This window comes from Stigmatopora nigra, chromosome 3 (assembly GCF_051989575.1).
Source record: "Stigmatopora nigra isolate UIUO_SnigA chromosome 3, RoL_Snig_1.1, whole genome shotgun sequence".
In the NCBI taxonomy this organism is placed as follows: domain Eukaryota; kingdom Metazoa; phylum Chordata; class Actinopteri; order Syngnathiformes; family Syngnathidae; genus Stigmatopora; species Stigmatopora nigra.
In genome coordinates this window covers 10,074,674-10,101,047 of record NC_135510.1, presented here as the reverse complement: position 1 = coordinate 10,101,047, position 26,374 = coordinate 10,074,674, and the positions used below count along the sequence as shown (strand labels likewise).

Sequence of the window (26,374 nt, the reverse complement as noted above, 5' to 3'; positions counted from 1 at the left end):
AAAATAAAAGGGAGACATTTGGGAAAAATATCCTCAGGAGGTTCTTTTTTTGTCTCTTTACCTGGGCAACTCATAGCTGTAATGTTAATGCTCATTAGGCAGTCTGTGTGATATTGCACGAACGTGAAACCACGTTATGGATACATATTCAGTGCCCTCAATATCCCTCCCTTTTTTTTCAAAACTTGAAAGTTACTTGAAAAGATATTTGGGAATATTCGCTTAAGGTCCATTTGATAGTATGGTGCTTTGTCTTTATGAACCACAAGCACAGCAGTTTTTCTTTTCCCACATTTGGCATGTCTTATTTTACTCCTTTTTAATCTTTCTTCGACTTGATACAATTAGTCTTTATTGTCATTGGATCTTACTTAGGATGAAGTCATTGGCTACAATGGCTTGGGAAGAAAATAAAATTAAAATGAAACAATTTGAAGGGTAAGAAATGTCCACAAATTGAGACAGATATAAGTCTTTGACCACTAGAGGCAGCGTATATTGGCACTCATGCATCCCTCCTCCTATGAACCTGCTCATTGCCCTGCTTTTGAAGGCAACTAAAACACTGCTGATAGGGAGATTTTATAGAAATGTGGCTGTGTCCTAAACAGAGTAATAAATAAGTTATGTTTTAATTCCCTAAATGTTTGTCTAAGGTCAGCTAAAGCTCATTGTTTGAATGTGCATGTTTCAATCCTGCACCACATTTTTAAATGACACCTTTGTTTTAGACATGTGTTAGTGATAACATTTTAGAAGTTCGAGCTAATCGGCAAATAGCAGTTAAGTGTGTGTGACAATTCTAACATGTTCTTTATATGGGTCATCTTCTCCTCCTGCTGTGATTTTTTTTAAATACACATTTGAAGTATGCAATTTGCAGATTTATGCCCTAGGATGATCAGATCAATTCTCTTTGTTTGTATTGATTTAAAAAATGCTGCGCTAACAATTTTGTAAGATTTCCAAATTGTATCACTACGGGAACTTTCAAGGCCATAAGACATTTGTAAATTTGCACGCAAGGAAAATAAGTGCCTAATACCACTATATAATTAATATGATTGAATAAACAGACAATTTCCAACATAAAAGAAGACAACACATTGTCAGAACAACACAAATGCAAAGCAAATGAATTGATAACATTCCCTGCCCTTACCAAACATATTTGTATTTGGCATTATTGTGTCAAGTTCAACTATTCAAACATTGTTTTTTTTTTCTCCCATGGAAAAAAAATACTGAAATGCAGAAAGCAAATGTGGCAGCTAAAAGAACACCCCATTAAAGTCCTGGAACATAAACTTGCAGAGAAATTAGACTGGCTCTATTCCACAATTGACCCCATCTACATTCACACTGATGTTCTACAGCAATTGAAAATATTGTCGAAGGCATGCCAGATCAGTCATTAAGAAAGAATAATCAGATAAGGCGAGAAGGTGACCAATGCATGGCCAAGGCATACACCACGTTGGAGAGGCAATAACTCCAGCTAAAATTATTCTTGCTCTCCGGCTGTGGAGTCTGCTACTTTTGCTGAGCTTACCCAGTTTCAGATCTCCCGCTGTGTTTGATTTGAATCATTAAAACTTGGATCCGATTTACATGGCATCCACCTACTTGCGGGGCGCACCATAAAAGGGTGGAGGCTGCCAGATGCCCATGCTGGTTTAGAGTTTCTGTTATAATTCTCAAATTGAAGATGATAAGTCGAATGAAAAAGCCTATAAATGTGCTTTTACCACAAGGCATATTTGTATATGGTCGTGTAATGTTGTATTCACACAATGTTCTCAAGCCATTTTCAACTCAACTTAATTTAATTAAAAAATACTGTAGTACTACTTAAGCTAGTAGTACTACAATAAGTATGGAAGTTGAACAAAAGTAACACTTTATCATAACACAATGTAATGTAGAAACAATTTTTGAACTGTCCAAACATCTACCATGTTCATCATCATGTGCATATGAGAAACATTTTCATTTGTTAAGTTTAGGGAGTTGATGCTACAAAAACTGACAGAACATCAGAAGCAGGAAGCACCTGTATTCCTGGCATTTCATGTTCTTTTCAAAAGCAGTTTTTGTCCTGCCTTTCCATATTTTGTCACCAATCAAATCTGAAAAACTGGCTTTTTGCCGAATCAAGATTATTTCTAAAGCCCTAAATCACCAAAAAATCTTCAAGGGCTTCCTTCACACACAAGCACAGATTGATAAACATTTAACAGTATTAGTTATTAACTTAAAAATAATATAACATGACCAAATGCGCGTCTGTCAGATGTGCTCTGGTGCTGACTGCAGTTTCTTGCCCACCAGGGAAGCATACTCAAGTCAGCAAAAGCCACAAATAATCAGTTTGAAGGCCATGTTTCATTAGGAGAACGATTTGAAACAACGTGTGGAAAATGTGGGAAGCCCTAATCAAAATGTGCAAGTAAAATGGATGAGGAGTCCGTCAAAATATGATAGACTGGGAGGGAAAGTATTGGCATCAATGGAAGACTGCCGAACTATTTTCATTACACCTCATGGCCAATCACATTTTGGTATCCTGCTTATTCAATTTCTTCCACTTGTTTCATTCTCCTTGAAAAAAAAGATTAACAGTTATAGTGAATCACGGGGAAAGCAACAAGGTACACCACTACCCTTTGTTGTTATCTTAACGCACAGCCCCATGACACGAGCACCAAACATTTGGCATCCTCACTTGAGACGAGGAACCCTAAAAGAGGGGAGGGAAAGAGCCCCTGGTGAGACGATCAGTAGAGTAAGCGTGTCCTGCATCGTGGGCCTGGCAGCTTTATTTGCCCTGGGGGACCATTAAGATACAGGCTTCCAGGCCTTGAGCTGCTCCCGGAGTTGGGGTTAGAAAAGCACGAGGGACAGGATGCCTGTTTGTTTGGACTTTGTTCTTATCTGAGATGTACCTTATCAAACTATGTAAGGCATTATGAAATCAATCCACCGTTTGATACTAATGACTTGCAATATATAACCAGTTCACGGGCAAAGAAAAAAAGAGGTAAATTTGTTCTAAATGGTAATAGTTAATACAATTAGGAGTTCACTTGAAGGATGGATTACTTCCTTCTCTGCATGCACCTGTGGCATGTCACTGACAGATGCATTGGTCATTGTTTGTATTATCATTGAGGTCACTGGATGACACGAAGGAAACTTAGGAATCACTTTATCAGTGTTTAGACAGATACTATTTGGCCTAAAAGTCACTCATGCTGAAAAGTCAAAAGGACATGGATCATTACCTGTGCCAAAAGCAATGATAAGGGCAAACACACTTTCTAGGAATTTCAATAAAAGAGGAAAGTGTCAGTAATAAGGCAGCACAGCTGTTTGAGTGGTTAGCACATACACCTTACGGTCCTGAGATCAAGGATCCCCATGCTTCCTACATGTGTGGAGTTTGCATGTTTTCCTCGTTCCTGCATGGGTTTTTCTGGGTACTAAATTTTCCATCCCCCCAAAAATAATAAAAGGGTGATTGAAAACTCTAAATTATCTGGAGCTGTTTGTTTGTATGTGCCCTGCGATTGGCGGGAAACAAGTTCAAGGCGTAGCCTATTCCTGAATGAAAAGAGATGTAATAAATCAAAGTTTTCTTCAAATGGTTGTAGTTTTATCTGTGTATTTTGGTATGACCTTGTTTTTTTTACCTTGGTTTTTTTTTCTTGTTTGGTGGCCTATTTGGCACAAAATTAAGAATTCCTCAAAGAGACCCCATCACATTAAGGAGGTAATGAGACCATGTGTTGGAGGAAAGAGAGACAAGTTTAGGAGCTTAGGCAGATTTGGACACAATGGGAACACTTGGAGATTTGTTTCTACCAAGATGGCACAGAAGCAGTTCAGGGACTTCGCCATCTGTGTTATTGTTGAGAATTACAGGCATAATGTAAAAACGGCATGTTTATGTCACTGTGGAGGTTTGTGTGGATAAAGTCAATAGTAAGTTCAGGCTAGTTATTTGAGCTAGTAAATATAGCTTATGATCACATATTTTCAGCACAACTACGGACATATGACTTCATCCATTAAGGACACAACTGACAGTTTCAGAATGCCCAGAAATCAAATAATTCAACTATATTACACCCTTGCTCAGCCAAATATTAGTTCCAGATGCCATTGATAACAGTAAACGCAGATGTTTTTGTTGTAGGTACAGGCTAAAATATATATTTTTTAGTCCTACATCCTTACCATTGGAAGCAATATTCCAGATTGTTGACCCTAAGTCTTGAAAATCTTTTCATCCCTGCCAGCTCTGCTTCCTTTTCCTCCTCGACCCCTCTCAGTCATGCACATATATATTCTCTGTTCAGCTAATCTTCCTAGCTATCCTCTCCAGCACGCCTCCAACTTTCTAGATGCTACTTCACCTGCTCACTGATTTCACTGCAGATCCCGATTTGAGCTCCGAACTTCACTATGGAGTAAGTGGCACAAAACTGATCCCCAGAACCATGCTCAACATTTCCTGCCATTCAGGCTATCAATCCATTCGTAAACTTGACCAATAACTAAAGAAAATGACCACATTCAATGTGTGAAATAAGAATGTAAAGTTTTGAAAGGTGTGGATTGACGGAATGAAAACATAGCCACATGATGAACCGTCAAGACTTCAGTAACTGCCAAAGCGACACTAGGGAGGAGATGTGAGTCAATGAAGGCCTCTGTGTTTGAGACGCACATTGTTTTCTTTGAGGCGTGAGCAAGCGTTCCCTCTAAAATCTATGACAGTAAAATGTGAATCACCCCGCATTTCAACATCATCACACTCCACCTCCCTCAAGAAAACAGCGTGAGGACTGTGACCGCTAGATCCAGGTTTCTATTAAGGTGTGACCAATTTGTTATTTTGCCTCTTTATTGCAATGCATCACGTTTGCATCTGCAACTGCTCAATTCTACAGAGAAAGTTTTAATTAATGTTATAAGATCATAAAGATGTGTTTGCTTGGTTTAATCAGATTAAAGAAGAGAGAAAAATGAAAGAGTACAACTCCAAATTCAGAGGTGAAGAAACCTTTTAACGGACAACTGTGGTTTTGGTGGTCGCATTGAGGTTCACAGTTGTGAGTGAGTGTGTGTCTGATTGTGTGTAGCATGTGTCATATCTTGTGCAACATTTAATGAGGACAGAATAAAACTCGTGAGGTTATATGTTCAATTTCTGTTACCACAAACACTGACTATCTTTATCTTCACCATAATCCTCAACTGAAGAAAACTGAAAAGCAACTCAGAAAACTGTTCAGAACATAAATATAGTGGGTTTATTGTACTATTAAAATCCAACACACTGGGCTGTACTGTATGGATAGTTGAGTTAACCTACGTGTGTAGTCAGATATTTCATATTTTGGTAGCCTAAACCTTGTAATAAATGAAGGACAGTGTATTGAATTGCCCTGAATATACTGTTTTAAAGTCTAAAAAGAGATGCTGATAGATGAGAAGCATCCACACGAATGCTGTCACGGTACAACTAAGAGAAAGAGAAAATATTAAATAATATATACCCAAGTGTAGTTAGGCCTACCTTTAGAAAATAGTCTAGCAAAATAAAACTCCCCTAAAAGTTATAGTTTGAAAAAATCTGACTCAAACTTTTCAGTATTTCACATAACAACATATGGTCAATAATGTGCAGAATCGTAGCTTGTGGCATTGAGTGGTTGGTGATTGCAGAAGAAACACAAAAATGTATGCTGCTTTTTTTTCTGACTGAGAGGATGGCATATTTACTCTAATCTGAGTTCTAGTTTACAATTGTGTTTGTTTTCCTTTTCAAAAATGATTGCATGATATGATCTGCACCTTCCCAGCATTGCAGATAGGATAGTATCTATTTCTGCTCCTTCCTGCAATGGCCTCTCCATCTCACCATAACCCCATCACAGTTTTCAAGAATCATATATCTGTCAGCCACACGTGTGAAATAAGGTTTCCTGTTTAGTCTTTCTGACCGCTGCCACTGCTTAAGTGATCTCCTTTGGTTTACTAACATGGAGACACAAATGCAGCCAGCCCACACTTAGGCCATTAAACAAAATTGCAATATTTGTTCAGTCTTTAAAATGACTTCAAAATCACCTAGAAGAAAGACCTGAATAAAAAAAGCAAAACATATCTTCTGTTTGCATATCTGTTTGGTGGAATATGAGTCAATTGTTGAGATACAAAAGAAATCAAGTTTGAGGATGTAAAGGGGAGACTAAAAGCAGACCAGTGTGTCTAAACACTATTGTCATTCGAGTTAACAGAAGCACTGCTTAGTCCATTAAGGTGAGGTGTTGGGAGAATAAATCATCTAACCTCCTCCTGTTCAAAGCCTTACCTTGTCAAAGCTAATCTAACGCACCTCTCTCTGCTCCCTCCCAAGCCACTCGCTCCTCCTTCCCCAAGTGAGCAAAGCCATTCACAGCCTCAGGCAAGGGCTGGGGAACATAACAGCAAAGTCACAGCAGAGCAAGAGACACTACCATTGTTTCCGTGCAAAATATACTATTTGCCTCACAGGAAAGGTCCCTCAATGTGACCTAAATAACTTTTCCGTTAGCTCATTGTCACTCATCAAATAGAGTTGTCCATTTTTTCTCTCTTTTGTGATTCAAGAAAAATAAATGTGAACAAATGTTCCCCGATATGGTAGGGTGAACAAGGCTGAAATGGAGAAGATTAAGAAAATAGTTCTTTAGGTGTTCTTTGTGTCTGTCAAACAATGTTTTTATTCATGTATTCTTTTTTTCTTAGTCATCAATTCTAACCATAAAACACATTCTCTATTCTTCAATGAATGATAAGGCCAATTTCTCAGGCTAAACAGCTCTACAACAAAACAATAAAGACAGTGACCACAATAGTGGTTTTGGAGAAAAATGTCCACACAAAACTGGTCATGGTCCCAGAGCACATTTGGATGGTCTTGGTTTGGTCTGGTGTCTCGACCCCTGAAATATTCAATGTTGATCTTGATTTATATTCTGGTAGATTTAAGCCTTGACTCTTGAAAGTCCTCAATTTTGACCTTATTAATTTTGGGCAATTCTCAGTATGCTGCTTGTAACAGTCTTAAGCACAGCTCCAGAAAAACACTGAACTAAACAATTCTGTCAAAGCAATTTTTTTTCACGATTGACTTTTGCTTTTGCTGTCAACTGTACTTCCATCACAAATGTAATCTGCATCTGTTTGCCACCTCTTCTTTATGGATGCGTTCAGTCCCTATTAATCCAAAAGCTACCACTATTCAAAATTCTTATTGGACCAAGAGAACCTTGGCATTCTTTATGTTGTAAAATATTTATGGAAAGTTTATTTTTATCGGTACTTTATTGCTACTCTTGTGCAAATAGGACGCCAATGGAAGGCCTAGCTCCTGCCCTTGCAGTAATGGCAATGTAAACATGGGAAAGTAATTTGAATTCTAACAAAGTGGAGATTAGCGGGTGACAGTTTGTGGCATGGATGATTATTTCTAAAATAATCCTGCTTTGATATGCATCTGCGGCCAGGCAGGAATTTTCAATTTGTTTTCCCATTGCTGCATGTAAACAAGCTCTAGTGTCTCCTTATCGTAGCGTCGCACCGACGTGGAAAATTCTCGAGTCCTGAACACCCGCACCCCTCCAACTTCCTCCTTTCGTTTCCCGCAAAACTCGTATCTCCAGCTTGCTTCAGGCAGAAGGAGTCCGAGCAGCAGTGCTTGTTTGGGTTTCAACAAGTCACTTTATCACGAGCATGTAGAAGGTTTTATGTGCGTGGTTGCAACTCATTTGCAAACATGAAGTTCTCACAACGGGCCTCCCTAAATGTGTTCTGCTTGAGGAATTTGGGCCATTCCCCTGTCTGAATGGACAAATACGCAGCATGGCAGAAAGAACTCCTGTGTGCCAAAGGAGCAATCCTAACCACAGACCTGAGTCTTCTGATAAATATTAACACTTTTGATTGTCAACTTAAGAATTATGGAAAGAGCTGGATGTGTATTCAAACAATTTCTATAAGCAATTTGCTTCAATTTAAAGTTACAAACTTCATCCAAAATACAGAGCAAAATCCTACATTTTAAATGTATTTGGCATCACCACCACACAAGCAATTTTACCCTCGTTAAAAGAAGTCGGAATGTATTTCACAAGGTACCAAAGATGTTAATGAAAAACACAAGGTAAAATGGATGTTATTCTTTCATGTTTGTGGAAAACCAGAGGGCTATTTATCACTCTCTGATTGACTGCTTTTGCCTGAAGCTAATCAGCATGTAGCTCGCTGTGTCTTAATGTTTATGGGGATTATAGGAGGATAAACACGGTAATCCCTGATGCTGTGCAGGACTTCCAATTATCACACTGCTTCACCAAAAATAAGGTCACCATAGATTTAACCTATTAATGCAATATAAGCCAACCTACATCCCTCTGCTCTTAATTTTCACCAAAGTTACACCTGACTTTAGACAATAACTTGGCTTCCATGGGAGTCAAAGCTGATTCATCTCGACAATGGTAGGTTGTGACTGGAGTTGACGAGCTCGGGAAGGCTGCGGTCGCTGCCGTGACCGAGGCAAGCTTCATTACAGATAACTGGCAGAGGTGAATGGCTGGTCCATGCTGACAGGCTGGATCGATTCAGGGTGGATCGTTTACACAGTATGGTCATTCCAGCCACACCCTAGTGCTCAGGTGAAGTCAAGGAGTGACTCATGCCATCACAGGGCTTTGACAGCACTGACTTCTTAGGCGTCCTTGTCACGGCAACTACCTGAAGTGGTTTGAACTCGGATGGCACATCGATCAATTCATCAATATACTTGTGATATCTTCCCAAAAATGGAACTTGAAATTCTGCAACGTGACTTTCTAGTTCTAACTGGGGTTTCACCATTCATTAACAACACAAGAGACTAAAAAAATAAAATTAAATATGAACCATGTGATGGTTGTTACTCCAAACTCCAATTAAATTTACTATTGTTAATACTGTCCTATGATAATGCTTGTGGTTTAACAAGCGTGCTCTTCTATACTAAATCAATGCGTATTGATAGAAATATAAAATGTCTTTCTGGTGCAGACTGAGAGGAAGAATGATTATTCTTATGTGTGTTACGTCTTCAAATTTGAATTCTGACTGGGATTGTTCAAACTTCCATAGTGGTGTTGACAGAGGAAACATTCTAAATGAAATAATGTTCACGCTACTGGTAGGTTCATTGATAGTCAGGACAGGCAGGGCTTTTAGCACAATTATTGGCCACATTTACAACATCTCAGAAATAACAGAGGCCAAGCCTTTTTTATCTCCTATTTTATTTTATCTTTTAAGCATTTGTTACTAATCATTATTTCACCACGCAAACAAGGTTTTAATTTTTGCTTCAACTGAAAAGTATGTTTAGGAAAATATTTTTCCACCATGTGAAAATTTAACTTGAACAAACCTTAAACACCAAACTCATTCTTTTGGTTTCATAGTCAATGTTAATAATAACAGGTGTTTGGTGATTGTTTAACCAAAGTGATACGTGATTCAACTGTTGAACTGGCTAACTTGGAAAACCAACATTTTTATTTTACTTCAAATCATGCTGCTTTTATCCATTTTCAACAGTCTAATTTCTATATAAAAAAAAGTTACATTTGAGAGGTATATACACTTCAAAAGGCATAAATTCAATAGAAATCTATTGTTTAGTGTCAAGTACTAAAGCTTGATTATTCAGTAGCTATGTTCAATTTGGTATACTTAACATTCCTAAAATCTCTATGGTGCCGCTCAATGGAAAAGAACAAATGGGAACAAAAATCTAAGGCAGGAATGGATAATGAGAGAAAGTTTTTTTTCCTCTGTGTGGGTTGACTCTGTTCATATGGGAGTTCGATGAGGTTTGCACTTCACCTTAATATTTTATAGTTTTCCTCAAAGAGATCCTGCTGCACTTACTCAGGTCTCACTGTGGGTTTAAGATTTCAACTTCCTAACTGGTATCTTGGACCTGTCAAGTGGTATGCTTAACTGGCTCACTGATCTACTTCCGCACAGTTTATCTCCATGGAACAGTGACTGCACAATGAACCAGCCGACACAAGAAGCATCTAAACCTCAGCAAAACAAGCAGGCTTTGTCATGTTTGTGTGGTCCTTTAAAAAAAAGAGAATATTGCATGTGACGTATCAAAACTTGATAAATGGTTGCAGTTTTGCAATTGCTATACATCAGTTATTTTTTACCCTCACAATGGGCCACTTCACACATTATGACCACCCAACAAAAACAATATATATATTTAAAGTGCGTTTACTGTATCAATTTATATGAAATCAATATTGCAGATACTATTTTAATACGTTCATGAAGATAACCACAATTTGTAGGCTACATTTAGTGGCCAGTGACCAACAATGGGACTGTATTATTATTCACAAAGATAATTATGAAATGACTTGAACTTAAAAGCCAGTATAGGGTATAGAGTTCTTGACCACACCACAAAACTGCAAAGGTATACTCTTTCTAATCTGCAGAACAAACTTTATGAAGAGGCCCAGCCTGCCTCAACCAGCTGGCCAACATTCAGTAGAGGAATACTGTATATGACCGATCCATTAACAATTGAGGTGCACACAGAGATAAAAGCATTGGTGGGCAGCATTTTGATGAAAAATGGCAAGAGGAATGGCTCCTGGTGGGAAAATGCATGTTCTTATTAGCACACTTTTAATCCGTTTCAGGCGTCTCTAATTTATCTTTGCATTTCATTGCACTCAATTGCCCTTAAATGTTTGTGCCGCCTAAAATTAAGCATATACCATATCTATCAAGTAAGAAAAATGCTACAAAGTCTTTATACTGTAGGTCTGAGTCAACACCAAATTGTCCTTTCCCCTGAGGGTGTTCCTGTCAATCCTGCGTTCATTTTTGGGGATAGGGCTAATGAGAAGCACTGCTTATTTGAAGTCGGAGAAGCGCTCTCAAAAAGTCAGCTCTGAGTGCCTGTCTAGGGACACTCTACCTTTGGGATGACAGATGGAAGAGTTGGAATATATTGCAACTTCAGTCAGTGTTGGCACCAAAAATAGGGGTTGTGGGCTAAGTAGATACATGTGTAAGGATTGCTAAAATAGTCACAGCAAAGCCTCGTATCTTGATACCATATGTGGCAAAAATGTAGAGCATACGTTCTGGATCATGTTTTTGGCAATAACTCTTCGCAGTATTCTGTGGACAAAGCCTCTTATTTTATAAAGCAAAAAATTAAACACACAAAATGCTAAAGAAAATGTGTTAGACATATGTAATGATTAGGAGATGAGAGCGTATTTAAAGAAAAGGAAGGGGGCACATTCTGACACTTAATACATATTTAATAATGTTAGTTTATTTTCAAATAATATAAGAATGCACATGCTGTTGTTGTATTACATTCTGTATTTTAGACACACTTCAACTTTAAAAATGAACTGTTCTTAGCAAATAAACCACTTAATAATAGTTGTAGGCAGGTGATGTTGACACTTTTATACGCGATGGTTTACTTAAATTTTTCTTTTTTTTTTTTTTTCTTAAGTTGCTCTGAAACACTAGAGGAACCAACAAGGCTTTCTACTTTATAGAGCACCCGTGAATATCAGCAATGTGGTATTTTTCATGCTTGTTATTTAGATTTTCTTTATAGATGAGATTATATAACTTTAGTCATCTCGTATTTGGGAAATTCACTGTCGCAGTAGCAAGAGGGTGAGAATACAGACACATGAAAATACATTTTAGACAAAATTAAATAGGTAATAAAAAAGTATTTATATCACTTCAACTTCATATCAATGCCAATTGATCCAGTTGAATGGTTGATTTTATTTGAAAGATAAATATACACACTAGTGTATTTTGATAGAGGAATCTATTTTTGAAAATGAATGCATTTTTAGCATAATTTCCAAATTTCATTTTTTTAATTGATGTGAGATTCATCTATAGCAATATATGGAAAATAATACTTATATGTCCATTGCATAAATTATTTTTAGTTTTGCCTTTATGTGATGTGAGTAACTTACATAAAAAATGCAAAGCTTGAAGACCATGCTACACAGGCAAAGGTCACCCGTTGTAATTTGCATGCATAGACTAAGACTAATTAACCTGCAAATCTAAAGACAATGACCGTGATGTTCAAAGTCAATTGGATAATGTAGTTGGCCTTGCCAACTGTAAGTGTTGAAGATCTTTTGAATAATTATAACATGCTTTCAGAAAGTATCACAAGATTTACTGAACATTTTGAACCTCATGGTCATATAGAAGTATTCTCTAGTATTGTTAAATACTTATATGTTAAGTCTGTTCCTTGACCCTTGCTGACTTAAGCTGACATTGGATAGTCAATGCACATAAGTTGAAGTTAATTTCCATGGCACAATGTCAGAGTAAGCAATGACTTGCAAATGACAACTATGTCTGGGGTCATTTGTAAGAGGATTACAGAGACCATGAGCGTCTGAGTATTTTAGTGTTTGGCTTTAGCTCAACAGGTTCAGTCCCAATTGGCTTTTAAATGATGTGAATGAAGCCTTGAAAAGATGCTTCATAGTCAGGTGTATCGGTGCGACGTATGGGGTGATGAGGACTCTGCGTTTGTCTGTCATAGTGAAGACCTAACTGCGCTGGAGCTCTCTATTTAATGGTCGATCAGTGTTCCGAAAATGTTATTTTTGATCTAGATTTCAAGGGGCATTTCGGCTTCCTTTTACTATATTTTATTATCTACACTGAATTACTCAGGTAAAAAAAAGAGAAGAAAAAAAAAAACATCCAAAACCAATGGTTACCTTACAATTCGCAAATGATTTGAAGAAGCCTCATTAGCACAAGAGCAGTCGAGGTATAAGAAAAAGACAGATGTTAACAGATGTCCAACTTAGAACTCCCAAACCTCATAATGTCAGCTTTTAAAATCCATCAAAAAGCCACAAATGCCCTGCATATGATGTGCTTGGGGCTTAGCTGACCCAAAGATGGATATTCCCAAGGATTTGCCAAAATTAATGTACCCAGGGCAACCGTCCACTGGTTGTAGTACAATCACCAGCTCTTTTCACTGCTGGCATATGTGTACTTAAGCACACACGGGACTCTATTACCTCTATGTGCATGGTAGCAATGTCAAGACCTCCCCTGTGGAGGGGGGAACAGAACTTGAGCCGTCACATCATATTGATGGATAAGGGTGCGACCTGGCTGACTTTAACTCTTGTCACCCATACATTTAAATATGGGCATATGTGGCATTGTGCAAAATCTGTCTGAGTTCAGGTTGCAACAGAAAAAAAATTTGTTTGACATACACAAATACATTCAAATATGTTTTCACTAGATTAATAGCATGGTTCAGACTGGTATATGAATCTCAGAATACAACGTCCTTAGACCGTTAACGAAAACCATAAAGTTCAGTGAGTTAGATTGCCCAGAAGAATTTGGTTGGCATTGGAGCTGACCTTCTGTCAGTAGAGGAAGAGCTTTGAACCTGAGGGCAACTCTCTCCAACAAAGGCTAAGCACCACTTCAGATCAGGGGGGCTTCCCATAAACAAACATTTACAGCAGTAAAGACAAGGTCGAGCCCTAACGATGTAGGTCAGTGGGGCTTTTTAAAGCGAGACCCTTTATGGAGACAGAGGCCAGAGATGGGCAAATACCAGGACATTAGCTGTCAGCAGCATCAGCAGGAGCCAGATCTGGATGCTCTTTAATCGCTGTTTGTTTGTGCAAAGGAAGAGGGCCATAAAAGTGGAGACTCTTATCTTCTATAGACCTCACATGTTTGTTTCACGGTTCCGTCTGATCACGGTGAGCCTTTGTGGGCCAGTCTAGACCAGTGATGGTCTGCAGGCCATTTACTAATAGCAATGCAGCCTCTATTTCCAATCCTTTGATAACTTTAAGTGTGTTGTGATCATAATAGCAAACATGATGACTAAAAGTGGTAAACACAGATGATGGTTAAGGTCTAATAACACAGTGATTTTTTCCCCCCCGACATCACAATCAGTTCATCCAACAAGGTTTTATTTGGCGACTGTGCTCAGGGTCTTTCTATGCCTAAGGAACTCTCCTCCCCATGCTGACACCTTTAACGACTTCTTAAATGTCAGAAAATGTCAGGCGGGGGGGGATAAAAGTAGAGGACCACCTCTTCGTTGCCATTGAACCTGTGTGGTTTTTTTTTTACTACGCTACAGTGCTGCTGGCCAGGACACATGCACTCAGGTGTGGCACACATTTTCTCACGAGTGACATGATTTAATGTACTCGCTACTAAGCAGGCGAACGATAAGAGCTTCTTGTCAGTAAAAGAGCACTGATTGAACACAGCATGCCCTTACAAATGTGTGCTTTGAGCAAGTTTCTTATGAGACAATCATCTATCACATAGAGTTTCATACGTAAGCTTACATGATAAAGCTTTCTCTGTAGTACTCCATCTATTCTCTACACACACTGCATTTTCCTTCTTCCTTTCAAGAGCTTTAAAATCAGTTGTATTCCCAGGGGAGCGGACTGCCGCTGGGATGAAATGAGCATCAACTCTGCTCAATTTTCCATTGCGCTAACCAGGCAGCTCATCTCCATTAGTGTCCGCCTAACCAGCCCCACTCTGGATCTCCTTGGCTGTGATCTCACCACAAGCCGGGTGGATATGTGTGTCTACATGTACGTGTGCGATTTCTTGGGAGCTCCGAACGTACAGCTGTGTGAGATCTGAGCGTTAGGCCACAGTGAGGCTCCGTTAAGCTAAACAGCATGAGACTCTATCAATTACGCTGCAACAGCGATACAGACACAGCGTGCAGCCTTCAAAGACAAAGACTATGATCGCACAACATCTCAGTTTCTTTAGCCAGTCAGCTAGATAACCTTCATGCAAGTCTCGCATCCTGGAAGGAGGATTAAAAATGGACAACTTTAGTGTTTCCAGGCAGAAAAATTGAAAAGAAACTGAGACTGGGTTCATAAAAGTATGAAGCATTAGCCTGAGGAAGTATTAATATCCATTCATAGGAGCCAATATTAGGAAGTGTACTAGTTTCACTTGTTGTACAAGTGAACCTTGGTGCATATAAGTGTTGAAATAATGTAGGCTACATCAAGCAGTAATACCGTGCTTAAATAAGTAAATCTATTCATTAAACAATGCATTGGAACTTGCATTGTACCATTTTGTCTCTTAATGATATCCGGCAGTAATTTAGCTTTGCTGAGGCAAAGTTCCTTGGTCTATCCCCTACTACAATCTAGGATACATCACTCCTTTGAAAATCCTAAACATCTTGTTCCCAGGCTGAAAAGTATTGCTATAGAGATATATAACATGGCTGTAATCCATATAGTATTGCTGTGTTTCTATTCAGTCAGATTCCAAAGGCTAACTCATGCCAATGAAACTGGTAGAAAAAAAAGTACATTAATCTCCATGAATAATTTGCCAAACCTACCTTTGACAGAAGTTACAATATATTTCGGATCATAAGTCATATCTGAGTATAAATTGCAGCAGGCCAAAAATTACAGCTGAGAGGGAAAATATATTTCACTATTCCTGGGAATGTTTAATTCATTAGAGACCAATAACATTATGCCCTACATTAATACCAACGAAATTGAAAACCATAGGTCAAAGGCTGAGCCTTTAAGATAGTAAAAGTGATTTAGATATTGATTGGCTACAACACAACAAACTATGCAATTACTTAAGAGTTTAAATGGTCACACAAAAATTAAAGTTGAAATAAAAATGGAGTGTAATCACTGATTGGACTAATAATGAAAAAATAATACATTATAATAAATTAACCCTTCCCCAACCAACCTCCCCTGAAATGTCATGTGACAAGAACGTACTGTAACCATATGACAAGCTGCATATGCTTTGTGTGAAAAAAAACTGCACCTCCTTCATTCATTGAATAGCTGAGAAATATACAGAACATATTTCTCTCAGTAAAAGTTTGATTAATGTATTGTTTTATGAGGTAATATATCTTCAATACAAACACAATTACTCTCGGCACACATTACAGCCTCAGTCTGTATGAAAACGAAAGATGGACAAATTGACTTATTTCACTTGGCTCGCCACCAAACAACAGAGTTGTAAAGAAGGCTGTATAATCATGAACATAGAAAACAAGTACCGTAGAACACAAGAGAAACATACAATACTCCGTCTGACTCAAAACAATGATAGAACCGTCACGTGCCATGAGTGATCTGCACATCAAGTTGAATCTATTTGAAATGTTCAGTGAGCATGAGTAAGAAGGAAAACAAAAGCGAGAAGAGGTGGGACATGAGCGTCTTCTCGGGGGACCTTAAACAAACTGATTGGGCACAGGGAGAACACTTAGCACTGCTAGAAACACTCTAAACAGCCACCAAGGAATTGGGCTGTTACTGGGAAAGTTCATCTCTCTTCCAAACCAGACATCCATTTATCCTCTGTATGTGTGTATTCGCACATATAGGCATGTTTGTCTGCCAGTAAGTGCCAGTAAGAACATAATTCACAATATTGCTGTCACATAAATAGATGCAAAAGCTATCACACACACACACACACACGCAATTATTTCTCTGATGCGAAGAGGAACACAATGCAATAAACATTGGCTTGTGTTTTCCAAAACCATGTCTCAGGTGAGTTAAGACAAAGCAAAAAATGTTTTCCACTTGTGAGACGTGCTGACCTTATTCCTTCTTCATGTTCATGTAAAAATATTTTGCCTACCCAGCCAAATTTGGCTAAATAAGACAAGCTTAAATTTAGGCTGTGGGATGTCAACACAAACATATCATAGAAAGTTCATGTTTAATTAGGTCCCCCCCCCACCCCCACCCCTCCTCCAATCCCTAAAGTTCATTTCAATTAGTCCCACCTCGGCCCCATTTTCAAGTCTTAGTGATTTGTCAATGCCTTAACTTATTTGTAGTGCGGCAGGCCACAATGCCACATGCAAATGTTGTGTACGTTTGTGCATGTGTGCTCTGTTTGTTTTGTGTGACCTCGACATGCAGGAGAAAAAAAAAGAACTCCTGTGCCCTTGACATTTCCTTTGCGTTCTTAAGATGAATTGCCCGTGTTATTTACGTTTTCAGGAGATATTCATATATCCCGGCTCTGTACCCAAACACTCACATATAATACACGACAGCCATAAAAATAGCCACCATGTTCACTGATTTAGTTGCATGCAAAAGATTTGTGTGCTACAGGTTTGTCAAGAATTCAACAATAACTTTATGCGCTAATAACAGTTGACAAATTATACACTTGCACGGCATAAAAACATATCATGAAAGTGTTAGGAGCTGACTACAAACATGTCCTTGATTAATTCTTTCAGTGGCATTCACAAAAATAGAAATTGGATTGGGTGTCTACCACTGCAGTCAATGAGTTAACATGCATTTCAAAAACTTGAATTTGTGTAACTCAAAATAACAGCTTTATGTGTGGCAGTCCGTGTAGCATAAATTCAAGCTGTAGACTCCACATTGTATAGTGTGCAGTGGTCAGGCAGCATATACGTCCTTCCAAGGATCTCAGGTGTTCTATGTCTGCCCTGTCCATTTTGTGCCACCCTCACAAACATAAGCCGATCAATCAGCTGTAAGTGAAGCCATGAGGTCACCTTTGAAATTTATCATTTTTTTGTGTGCGTGTAAAATGAAACGCCCCTGTGATGGTATGTCTGCTAAATTTAGATTACTTATATGCCAACTTCCTCTACCCTTTGTTCTTCAAAAAAAAAAAAAAAAAACCTTATAAAAAGGTGCTAAGGTAACAATTTCTAAAAGACACACAAATGCATTATTTAATCATCATTAGTGCCACGAAGGCAGCAAAGACTGATTGTGGCATAATACTTTTAAATAGTAGTGTCTTATGAAAGTGTAATGTAAAAAGGTAATTTGAAAAAAAAAATGAATCTGGATTAGAATCATTACTGTTTTATCAGAAAGACCTCCAAAAGAGTAAAGAAAAATTATCTACCTGAAAATGTTTTTCATGTTGCTGCGGCTGTGGGTTCTCCCCTCCTACTCGATTTCAGGGGTGCTTAGCAGCACTTGTTTATACACAATCCAGCAGTGATTATTTCTTGCTTCGGGCTCCATGAGCACTGATGTGTCTTTTCACAAAGCAGTCTCATTTGCATAAATTTGACCACGTAGCTCACAAATCCAGAGAAAATTCACTAAAAGGACATAAAAAAAGACCAATCATGAGTTTCTTGTTTGCGTTAAAGGTCGGCGATATGCCTATCAGCTTGCGCTAGATCAGCTTATAAAGTTTAGTTTTCTACAAAGTTATCAATCACATTGTCCATTTGGCGGCAACTATTTGGAAATAACGAGTTTGAAGTCACTAAGTTTGCACAATTTGCATCCATGAACAAATGTATACGCTTTGAGTTGGGATATTTATGTTTCTTTATCATGTGCTGCCATTTTTTTTCTGCTGAACGCAGCTGCTGGGGTTCTGCCATGCAGAAAGGCCCAATATGGCTCTGTCTGTTCATCAGTGTCCGGAAGCCAAAAGACAGAAAACAGCGGAGAACCACCCGGCGAAATTTAGCACACGATGGCTCCCAGCGGGCATCATTTGGGGACTTGGGAGAGTTTTTCCCCTCCTTCTCCCATTCCTTTTTCCTGCATGGTTAGCAGGTTGGAAAGCTCAAGTCCAACATTGCTGCTGACACAACCACTCAGGGACGGCTGTAACAGCTCTCTTAGCATGGCACCTGTTATTGAGCCGTCAGAAAAAGAGAGAGCAATGTTGGAGGAGGAGGAAGAACGTTAGGGGAAGTCGGCGCAGACGCCCCCTAACAAAAGTAAAACCAACTTTTAATTATGAGGCTTTCTCAGAAGTGCACGGCAGTAAAACGGACGCTGAATCATTTGGTGGTACAAACTCCACATCAACAATGAATATTCTTGTTACATTCCACAATGTGAGCTTTCATCCAGCATCTGAATAAAGTACCATATTATAATTGTATTAACCACAGGGTATTTTGGAAAAAGAACATTGAATGTGCATAAATAATGGTTGCTGAAGAAAGCTCACAGTGATGGTATGTTATGAATGGTCAGTCTAATGACTGATGAACTTATATCTTGAGAGAAACCTATTTTGAATTTGGATAGTTATGCCTCTTATTTTTTCTTCTGTGTTAAAGTGAAAAAAACTGTTAAACACCAAGTGGGCACGATTTATTCCAAATATGAGGTACATTTTTTCACAAACTTTAAGAGCTATTTAAGATAAAACATTTGGGGAATACGATCAAAGGACGCATTCCCACAAAGGTCAACAATCAACCTTTAACATACATTAGATATGTTTGTGATGACAGCACTGGATGATGAATGAATGCAACAACACACTTGCTGTGTTGCGGCCAGTCATATATTAAAATAAATATGCACTGAAATGATTTATAGATTTAAAGAAAAAAGTAGAGCTATCAAGCGTCTATACACCCTCTTCTGGAAGCCAGCCAATTATACCATTAACATCATTCTTCCTACTCATTATATGATGGGAAATACAATGATAATTGCAGGGTTACAAATTGATAATTTCTATTGACCTAATGAGTTTAGTGAGTAATATTCGTTAGTCATATTATTTCACCCCAATTGTTCTTAATTTGTCTTAAATCTGCCAACTGCAATTCCCTGATGCAGACTCACGGCAATACTTTCGGCTATAGGGCTTAGGAAGCACAGACAGACCTTGGCATTGTAGATTTTAGGGGAAACGTTGGGTTTTAGGTGGTTCCAGACTTATTTAGTTCATCAAAAAATAAATAAATACATGTAAAAAATGATTCACTTCATTTTGTTTTATTTTTAGGTGTGACCACAGATAAAATATTTACTGACTTTTTTGTATGGGGGAGAGAAAGAGAAATGTCCATTCTGGAATGACCCGTGAACGCATATATATTTTATACTAAAGGGCCTGGCCTGAGTGACTCTTAAATATATAGTGTATAAATTACAACACATGCATTGGTTTTCATTTGATTCTTATATTGTGGTTTTGAGAGTGTTAAAAAAAACTCCAATAAAGTGTATTAGTCAGGACTACAGGCTGCCATTTCTGATGGAGAGCCTTTAGACTTTCACATGTGATATGAAAAGCTCTCACAACGCACATATGGCCCACTGACAAACTTGACAGATGAAACACTGCATTTGCTTTTGTTTAAGCACCGGCTCTTCTCCTAATACAAGCCTTTTAAGTGATCAAAAAGGCCTGGCGATATTTGATGTTGTCTACGGGGTGACTGAGGGTGGTACTGGCATTAGGAGGGGGAGTTTTAGAGGCAGTGAGGTGTCATCGTGATATAATGCTCCATTTTTCTGTCACACTGTGCAGTGTCTGCTGGGAAATAATCTGACAACTTGCGCTCCACGCATTGAAGGGACGAGAGGAGAAACAGAGAAGGAAATAGATGGGGGAGGAAATATATATAAGGCTGAGAGTGATTGGACAAAGAGAGGTAGGGGAAGAGAAGGGGAAGTAAAAGGCAGGAGACACAATCAATTTTGCAGCTCCGTCTCCATCATGTCTTCAACTGTCAGAATAGATTTAAAGAATATGGTTTCAAGAGACCTACCAGAAACATTCGAGGACTTTGTATCATAAGTAGCACCTCTTCTTAATAACAAGGACAATTTATTCTGGCCCTCAACATGGAGAATTAATTCAGTTAGGCAATCACTTGCAAGTACCGTGTTTCTTTCCTAAGAAAACAATGTACATATTGTATTGAGGTATACTAAACAACATATTCCTTATTAAATAGCAGAAATATTTCCCATCATAATTGGATGATTCCCATAGTTGCAGGTTGAAAAATAAAATGTTTCTAGTCAATAATAGAATATTCTTTCCACTGTAAGATTCTCTGTGTAATAGAAAACGGAAAAACTGCAGGACAATAAATTAGCAAGCTGTGACAAGATGTTGTGCTCGATTTGGTTGGTCTTGGTCTTGTATTTCTTTTTCTCTGTAATTGTAGTCCGCGATTACATTAAGTGTCGCCAATGGAACGGAACAAACTGTTCACTGGGCAGTGGAAAGACAAGACTGATGATTCCACCTCCACAGCGGGAAATGTTAGTCAAAACACTGACAATGATGAAAAATCTGAGATAAAATTTAAAAAAAACAGATACACATAAACTGAACTCTTCAGCTTTGCCTCTATGTTTTCAGTTGTTACAAAATATATATTTTTCTCTATTTACTCCTTTACTTTTTCTTATTTAGGTTTCAGTGCAGAACTCAATCGTTACTGAGTGATGGTACCATCAGTATAGTGCATGTGTTGTAAAACTGTCAGCTGCTGACAGATTGACAGACACGGTCAAGCCTTCGATCGCAGCAAGTGGGTGAGAGAGGACAAGAAAGAGGGAAGATGTAGGGAACCATAGAATTTTCATATTGGATTGCTATCAGTGCCAGATAGGTTAAGGTTTTAAGCATAATTAGTTTGTTTGCGTTATTTTACAAAAAACAGCTTCACTAATTAGTGTGAAACTTTTACTGTTAACTCTGAATTTCCTGTAATTAAATCTTGATCAGTGCTTAGAGAAAAAATAAAAATTAAATTACAAAATTGAATCCCAAAAACATAGCAAACAAAACCAAAGTGTACTATAGACAGGAGCGGGGAACGAAACATGACTTGACATAAACCAGATGTTGACAGAAACAATGGACCGACAAAACTGAACAGAAAGTGTCATCTTAAATACACATACAGGGGTACCGTGACAAGATACAGCTGGTGAGCAAGAGAGGAAGATGATTGGCCAGTTACAGAGGGAAATGGGAACAACAGATGCCATTAATTGATAATCTCAAAGACCAGACACGATGAGGAACAAACAGGAATGACACCACACAAGCATAACAAGGAAATAGCCGTGAACTCAACCTAACAAAACACAAAAGAAAGACAAAAACTGTTGGTCAGAAAAACCTCCGATTGAAAATATTCCAATAATTATGACTACATTTCTGAACATAAACCCAAATCATAACTGAATCCACGATGGATATTTCTTCTGTGTCTATGAGTACTGCGTAATCAGTGCAAGTTAACGTGGTATATGTTGTATGACGCTATTGAGAAGGTTTACGAGTCAAATACTAAGGTAGCAACACAATTTGCCCGTCGGACATTACCAATACTCCGGAATTTAAACTGCCACCATGTGCGATTTATCTAATTTTGTATTCCCTTTGTTTTATTGACTATTTGTTTCAAGTTTTCATCGTTGCAAAATCACACTCATCTTCATGACTCATGAAAATAAGTTTGGCTATCTTAACTGCCATCACTTGGATGTGCACTGTGAATTACACGTAAATCGTTCTGTGCAGTGAAAGAGTGAATGTCGGCAAATTTTATTGTATGTCATAAGGCTATATAGTACAAGTATATAATACTTTTGGGATGTTATATATTTAATTAAGGTTGGGTTTTACGTTTCTATTTTTGACCTGCCTACGGCTATTGGACAATTGATAATGTTGAGGCTTGCCCCTATATTTTCTGTGATCAAATCTGGCGTAAAAATTAAACTGCATGACAAATGCAGTTGATTGTAGAGCAAGTGCAAGAATAAAAGGAGGAATATATAAAGATTAAGTGTTGCTGTGAAATTCCTCAACAGCTGTTGATTCAAAGGGGAAAAAACTTTATTCCATCCAGATGGTCGCCGTCAGAGGCAGAATGCGAAGGTTGACTTCATTGGCTGCGGCAATGTGTTTTGCCTCCTGATAGGAATTAAAATGGTCGTTCGTTTGTCACTGCTCACTACACAGTTTAAAATGCGGCAATGAAATGTTCCTTGGCGATAATGCACCATAATTACTCAAACGCCTGTTCTTTATCTGCAGCAGAGGGTGGACATAAGGGACATTTCCCTCTGATGAAATTTTAAATGCCACAGAGCTTGCTTGATTGAGAACACAGGCAGCCAGAGTCATAATGCCTGTCATCATCTTGCTCAAAAACAACGTTGCGTGTTATGCGACTAGTTTAAGTGAAACGCACAAGCACAGCCTGGCAGGAGCGTCTCCAGCTGCTGGATGCTGTTCAGTAGTATCTGGGCCTGAAATCAGATGTAACACGCTGTAGCAATGAGGTGTAGAACACACCTATCAGGCTTTGATAAATGTATTTGTTTTAGCAGGCTGATGGGTATTGATCTCCAGAGGCGAACATTATGGTGCCCTGGAAGAGGAGAGGACAGGCGGCTCTGTTCGCTAGCGTGTATACCCACTCGTGACAAAACCCTCACTTTGAAGTAGCGGGGAAGTTTAGAAGTGGCCTGTGAATGCCACTTGTTTATTTTGGGTGGAAAAGCAAAAGTGCTAATCTGTTAATGAATGAACTAAATTAAATGTGGATATTTGACTCCAAAAATATGTAGAAGCATCCACCTGTTTCCGTTTGAATTGCTAAAGTATTAAAGTGTACTTGTCAGTGCATCACATAAGATATTCTCAATATCTGATTTTGTCCAGCCACAGCCTCTGAGCAGTCACAATGCTTCATGGGATACTGTATATCATAGGCACTCTCCTTTCATCTCTCTATTTTTCTTTTGAACACCTTGTCTTTGCCTGTCTCGCTCAACCTGTTCTTGTTTAAAGCTGACAGATGATCCATTGAGCTTTTTTAATGCCTGTTTAAAATGTCATCTCGCTTCTCGCAGGTACATTTGACTATTTTCTCCCTGACAGACACCACAATGTTCTTAAATAAAGAATGTTGCAAATGGTTATGAATATATGTATGAATACCCCTTTCAAAACATTACAACACAATATAGAAAATGAACAAAGTAATTTGCAAAATGTTTAAAATAAATGAATTGAACAATAATAATAATATTAATAAGAAAAGTATCAAAACTACTTGAATTTCCCCCAAATTTGCTTGAATGATTTCCCCCAGTCAAACCTTTAGACAAGATAAGGAATTTTGTTTGCATAAATCATCAAGTATACATTTAATTTTTATCTATATTTGATGAATAACGATGAATGCAGTGTATCTGATTAGTGTTTCCTCCACAGTGTTTTTTTTCCTCATAGATAAAATATGCGTTAAATAATGACGACTGCTTTCCGCAGTGTTTCACTGAGTCACACTTCACTAGACACAGTGGCCTGGAAACAAAAAAGGTATCCGATAATGATCAGCTACACAAAAAATGTAAATATGAAATATGAATATTCTCGTCTTTGCTGAGAAATAATTCCTGTACATACATTTTACCTTTCCTTAATAAACATAACTTTAATTAATTGAAAAACATGAACGCACTTGCATTTCAAAATTCAAGATTTTATGTTTTATATTATTATTATTATTATTCTGGCATGCCTTAATCCTTATTCACTTTGTTTCGACGACAAAAAGTGTATAAATCATCCTGACAAACATATTTCCTTTGTTTTCATATCCCCATTATGAATGTCAATGAAATCATAGAGCTTCCACTTCCCCTATTATTGTATTAGATTTCCAATACTCCTGATGTGTTTTTCCATCTTTCACAGATCAAGATTTTGCAGGCTTATCAGATTGAAAAAGATTATCAATACTAGACAAAGCATCAGCAAAAGAGTAAAAACGTACTGCCAGCATGCTCTTGTGCCCAGCATCAATAATTAACCCACTAGAGCAGAACTACATTTTGAAAGCATGAATGAGGTCGACCAAAGTTTGATATAGCTATGTATTTGATGAGTACAATTTAAACAATAAAAAGGCCATTAAAGCTTTTTAACATCCCCTCGTTTTCTTCCTCTAGTAAATGCTGGGTAAGAGGGAGGGTGGAGCTTTGTGTGAGAGGCTGTTGCTGTTAAATTCAGGAGTCTCTGGTCTTTTTAAGCAAGGAAAACAATAGGTAATTCAAATTTACGGTAAACACGTATTTTGCTAGAGAAACTTTATGTTACCTATTGAAAAAGAAAAACATGTGCAGGACGCGAGGTTAATGCCCTACGAGGAAATTATTATTAGTATTTCATCCTACTGTTTAGTAGATATTAACTTGCCATCTTAATTACATGTTAATCTCTAAACACAAAGGTAACAGGGTTATGACTCTCTCAAGCCAGCCTGCAAATTTCCTGTTTTCACCAATGGCATCCGGAGAGAGCAATAAAAGTGGAGAGCAACCATTAAAAAGACAAGTGTCCATATCAGCAATACAGACTGACCCAGCTTGGTATGAATGATGTGCACCAGGTTTTCTAAGTAATTCATCAATTGCAACATACAACAAAAGTGACTGCAAATTAAGATATTATTTTTAAGGTTTCATTCCATCTTTGCCGGTCTTGAATCACCCGATAGAACATACTTTTTGAAATTGTAGCTAATGGTATTTGATTGACAGTTGATCAAATTCATTAGATGTGCTGAGTGATTTCATTTTTTTTTTTAATCATTCAAATTTTGGCCTAATATCCAACAATTGTAAAACTAGGCAAAGGAAGCTTACATCTGATTTGTAAATATTCCTTCAACATTTTGCTTTTGTAGAACTTGTTCCTGAGATCAAGGTTGCTGGTTTAATTGAGCCTGTACTAGAAAGCATACGGAGGAGCATTGATAAACTATAAAATGGTTCCAATATAGCCAATCCATGAAGCTTTGTGCGGAGTTCCCTGGGTGCTTTGATTTTCCTCTCAAACAGCAATCTTGGATCTCTATTCTTCAAAGGCAAACGCCATCTTTGCTGTTATTGTTGTTTCCCCCACACTCACGTTTGAGTGATGTCACTGAGGTCGATTTTATCTATGTCCATAAAGGCTCTCCCACACTTGAATCACCCAGGAGACAGCATCTGTTGGCCTGTGCAATGGTAACAACCGCCAATAAAGGTCAATCTCCCATGGTAATAGCCAATTGGGTTGGTTCCCATTATTGGCGCTCTGAGCTGTGGTCAACAGATGGAGAACTGGCATCACCGCAAGTTACGTTGCAGTCTAAGGTGGTTTGGCCCCATCTTGAAGAAATCTTGTCTCTCTTTAATTGCTTCAGCTTGCATTGGCTAGCCCATCAGTCCATCATCTGCAGTGCCAATACGAAGAGACTTGTTGCAATTGCGTCACAAGAACGTTGCCAGTGAGGGCAAACTGCCTAACCATTTCTGCTAATTGCCTCATTAATGATTCACCAGTGTTAGGCTGCTGTAGCACTTCGCTGTGGGGAGCAAATTGTTCT

General features: G+C 38.2%; 1 protein-coding gene and 1 long non-coding RNA gene across 2 annotated transcripts in view; one reads left to right on the top strand and one right to left on the bottom strand.

Annotated features, from left to right (window-relative positions):
* LOC144193915 (uncharacterized) overlaps nucleotides 1–26,374 on the bottom strand; it is a 230,871-nt gene that overhangs the window by 72,319 nt on the left and 132,178 nt on the right. The window contains exon 7 of the long non-coding RNA XR_013325789.1: nucleotides 18,100–18,301. This is a non-coding gene — a long non-coding RNA (uncharacterized LOC144193915). The remainder of the gene's footprint in view (nucleotides 1–18,099; nucleotides 18,302–26,374) is intronic.
* Nucleotides 1–26,374, top strand: part of mafa (MAF bZIP transcription factor a) — a 57,554-nt gene that overhangs the window by 27,591 nt on the left and 3,589 nt on the right. The gene's annotated exons all lie outside the window — the stretch shown is intronic.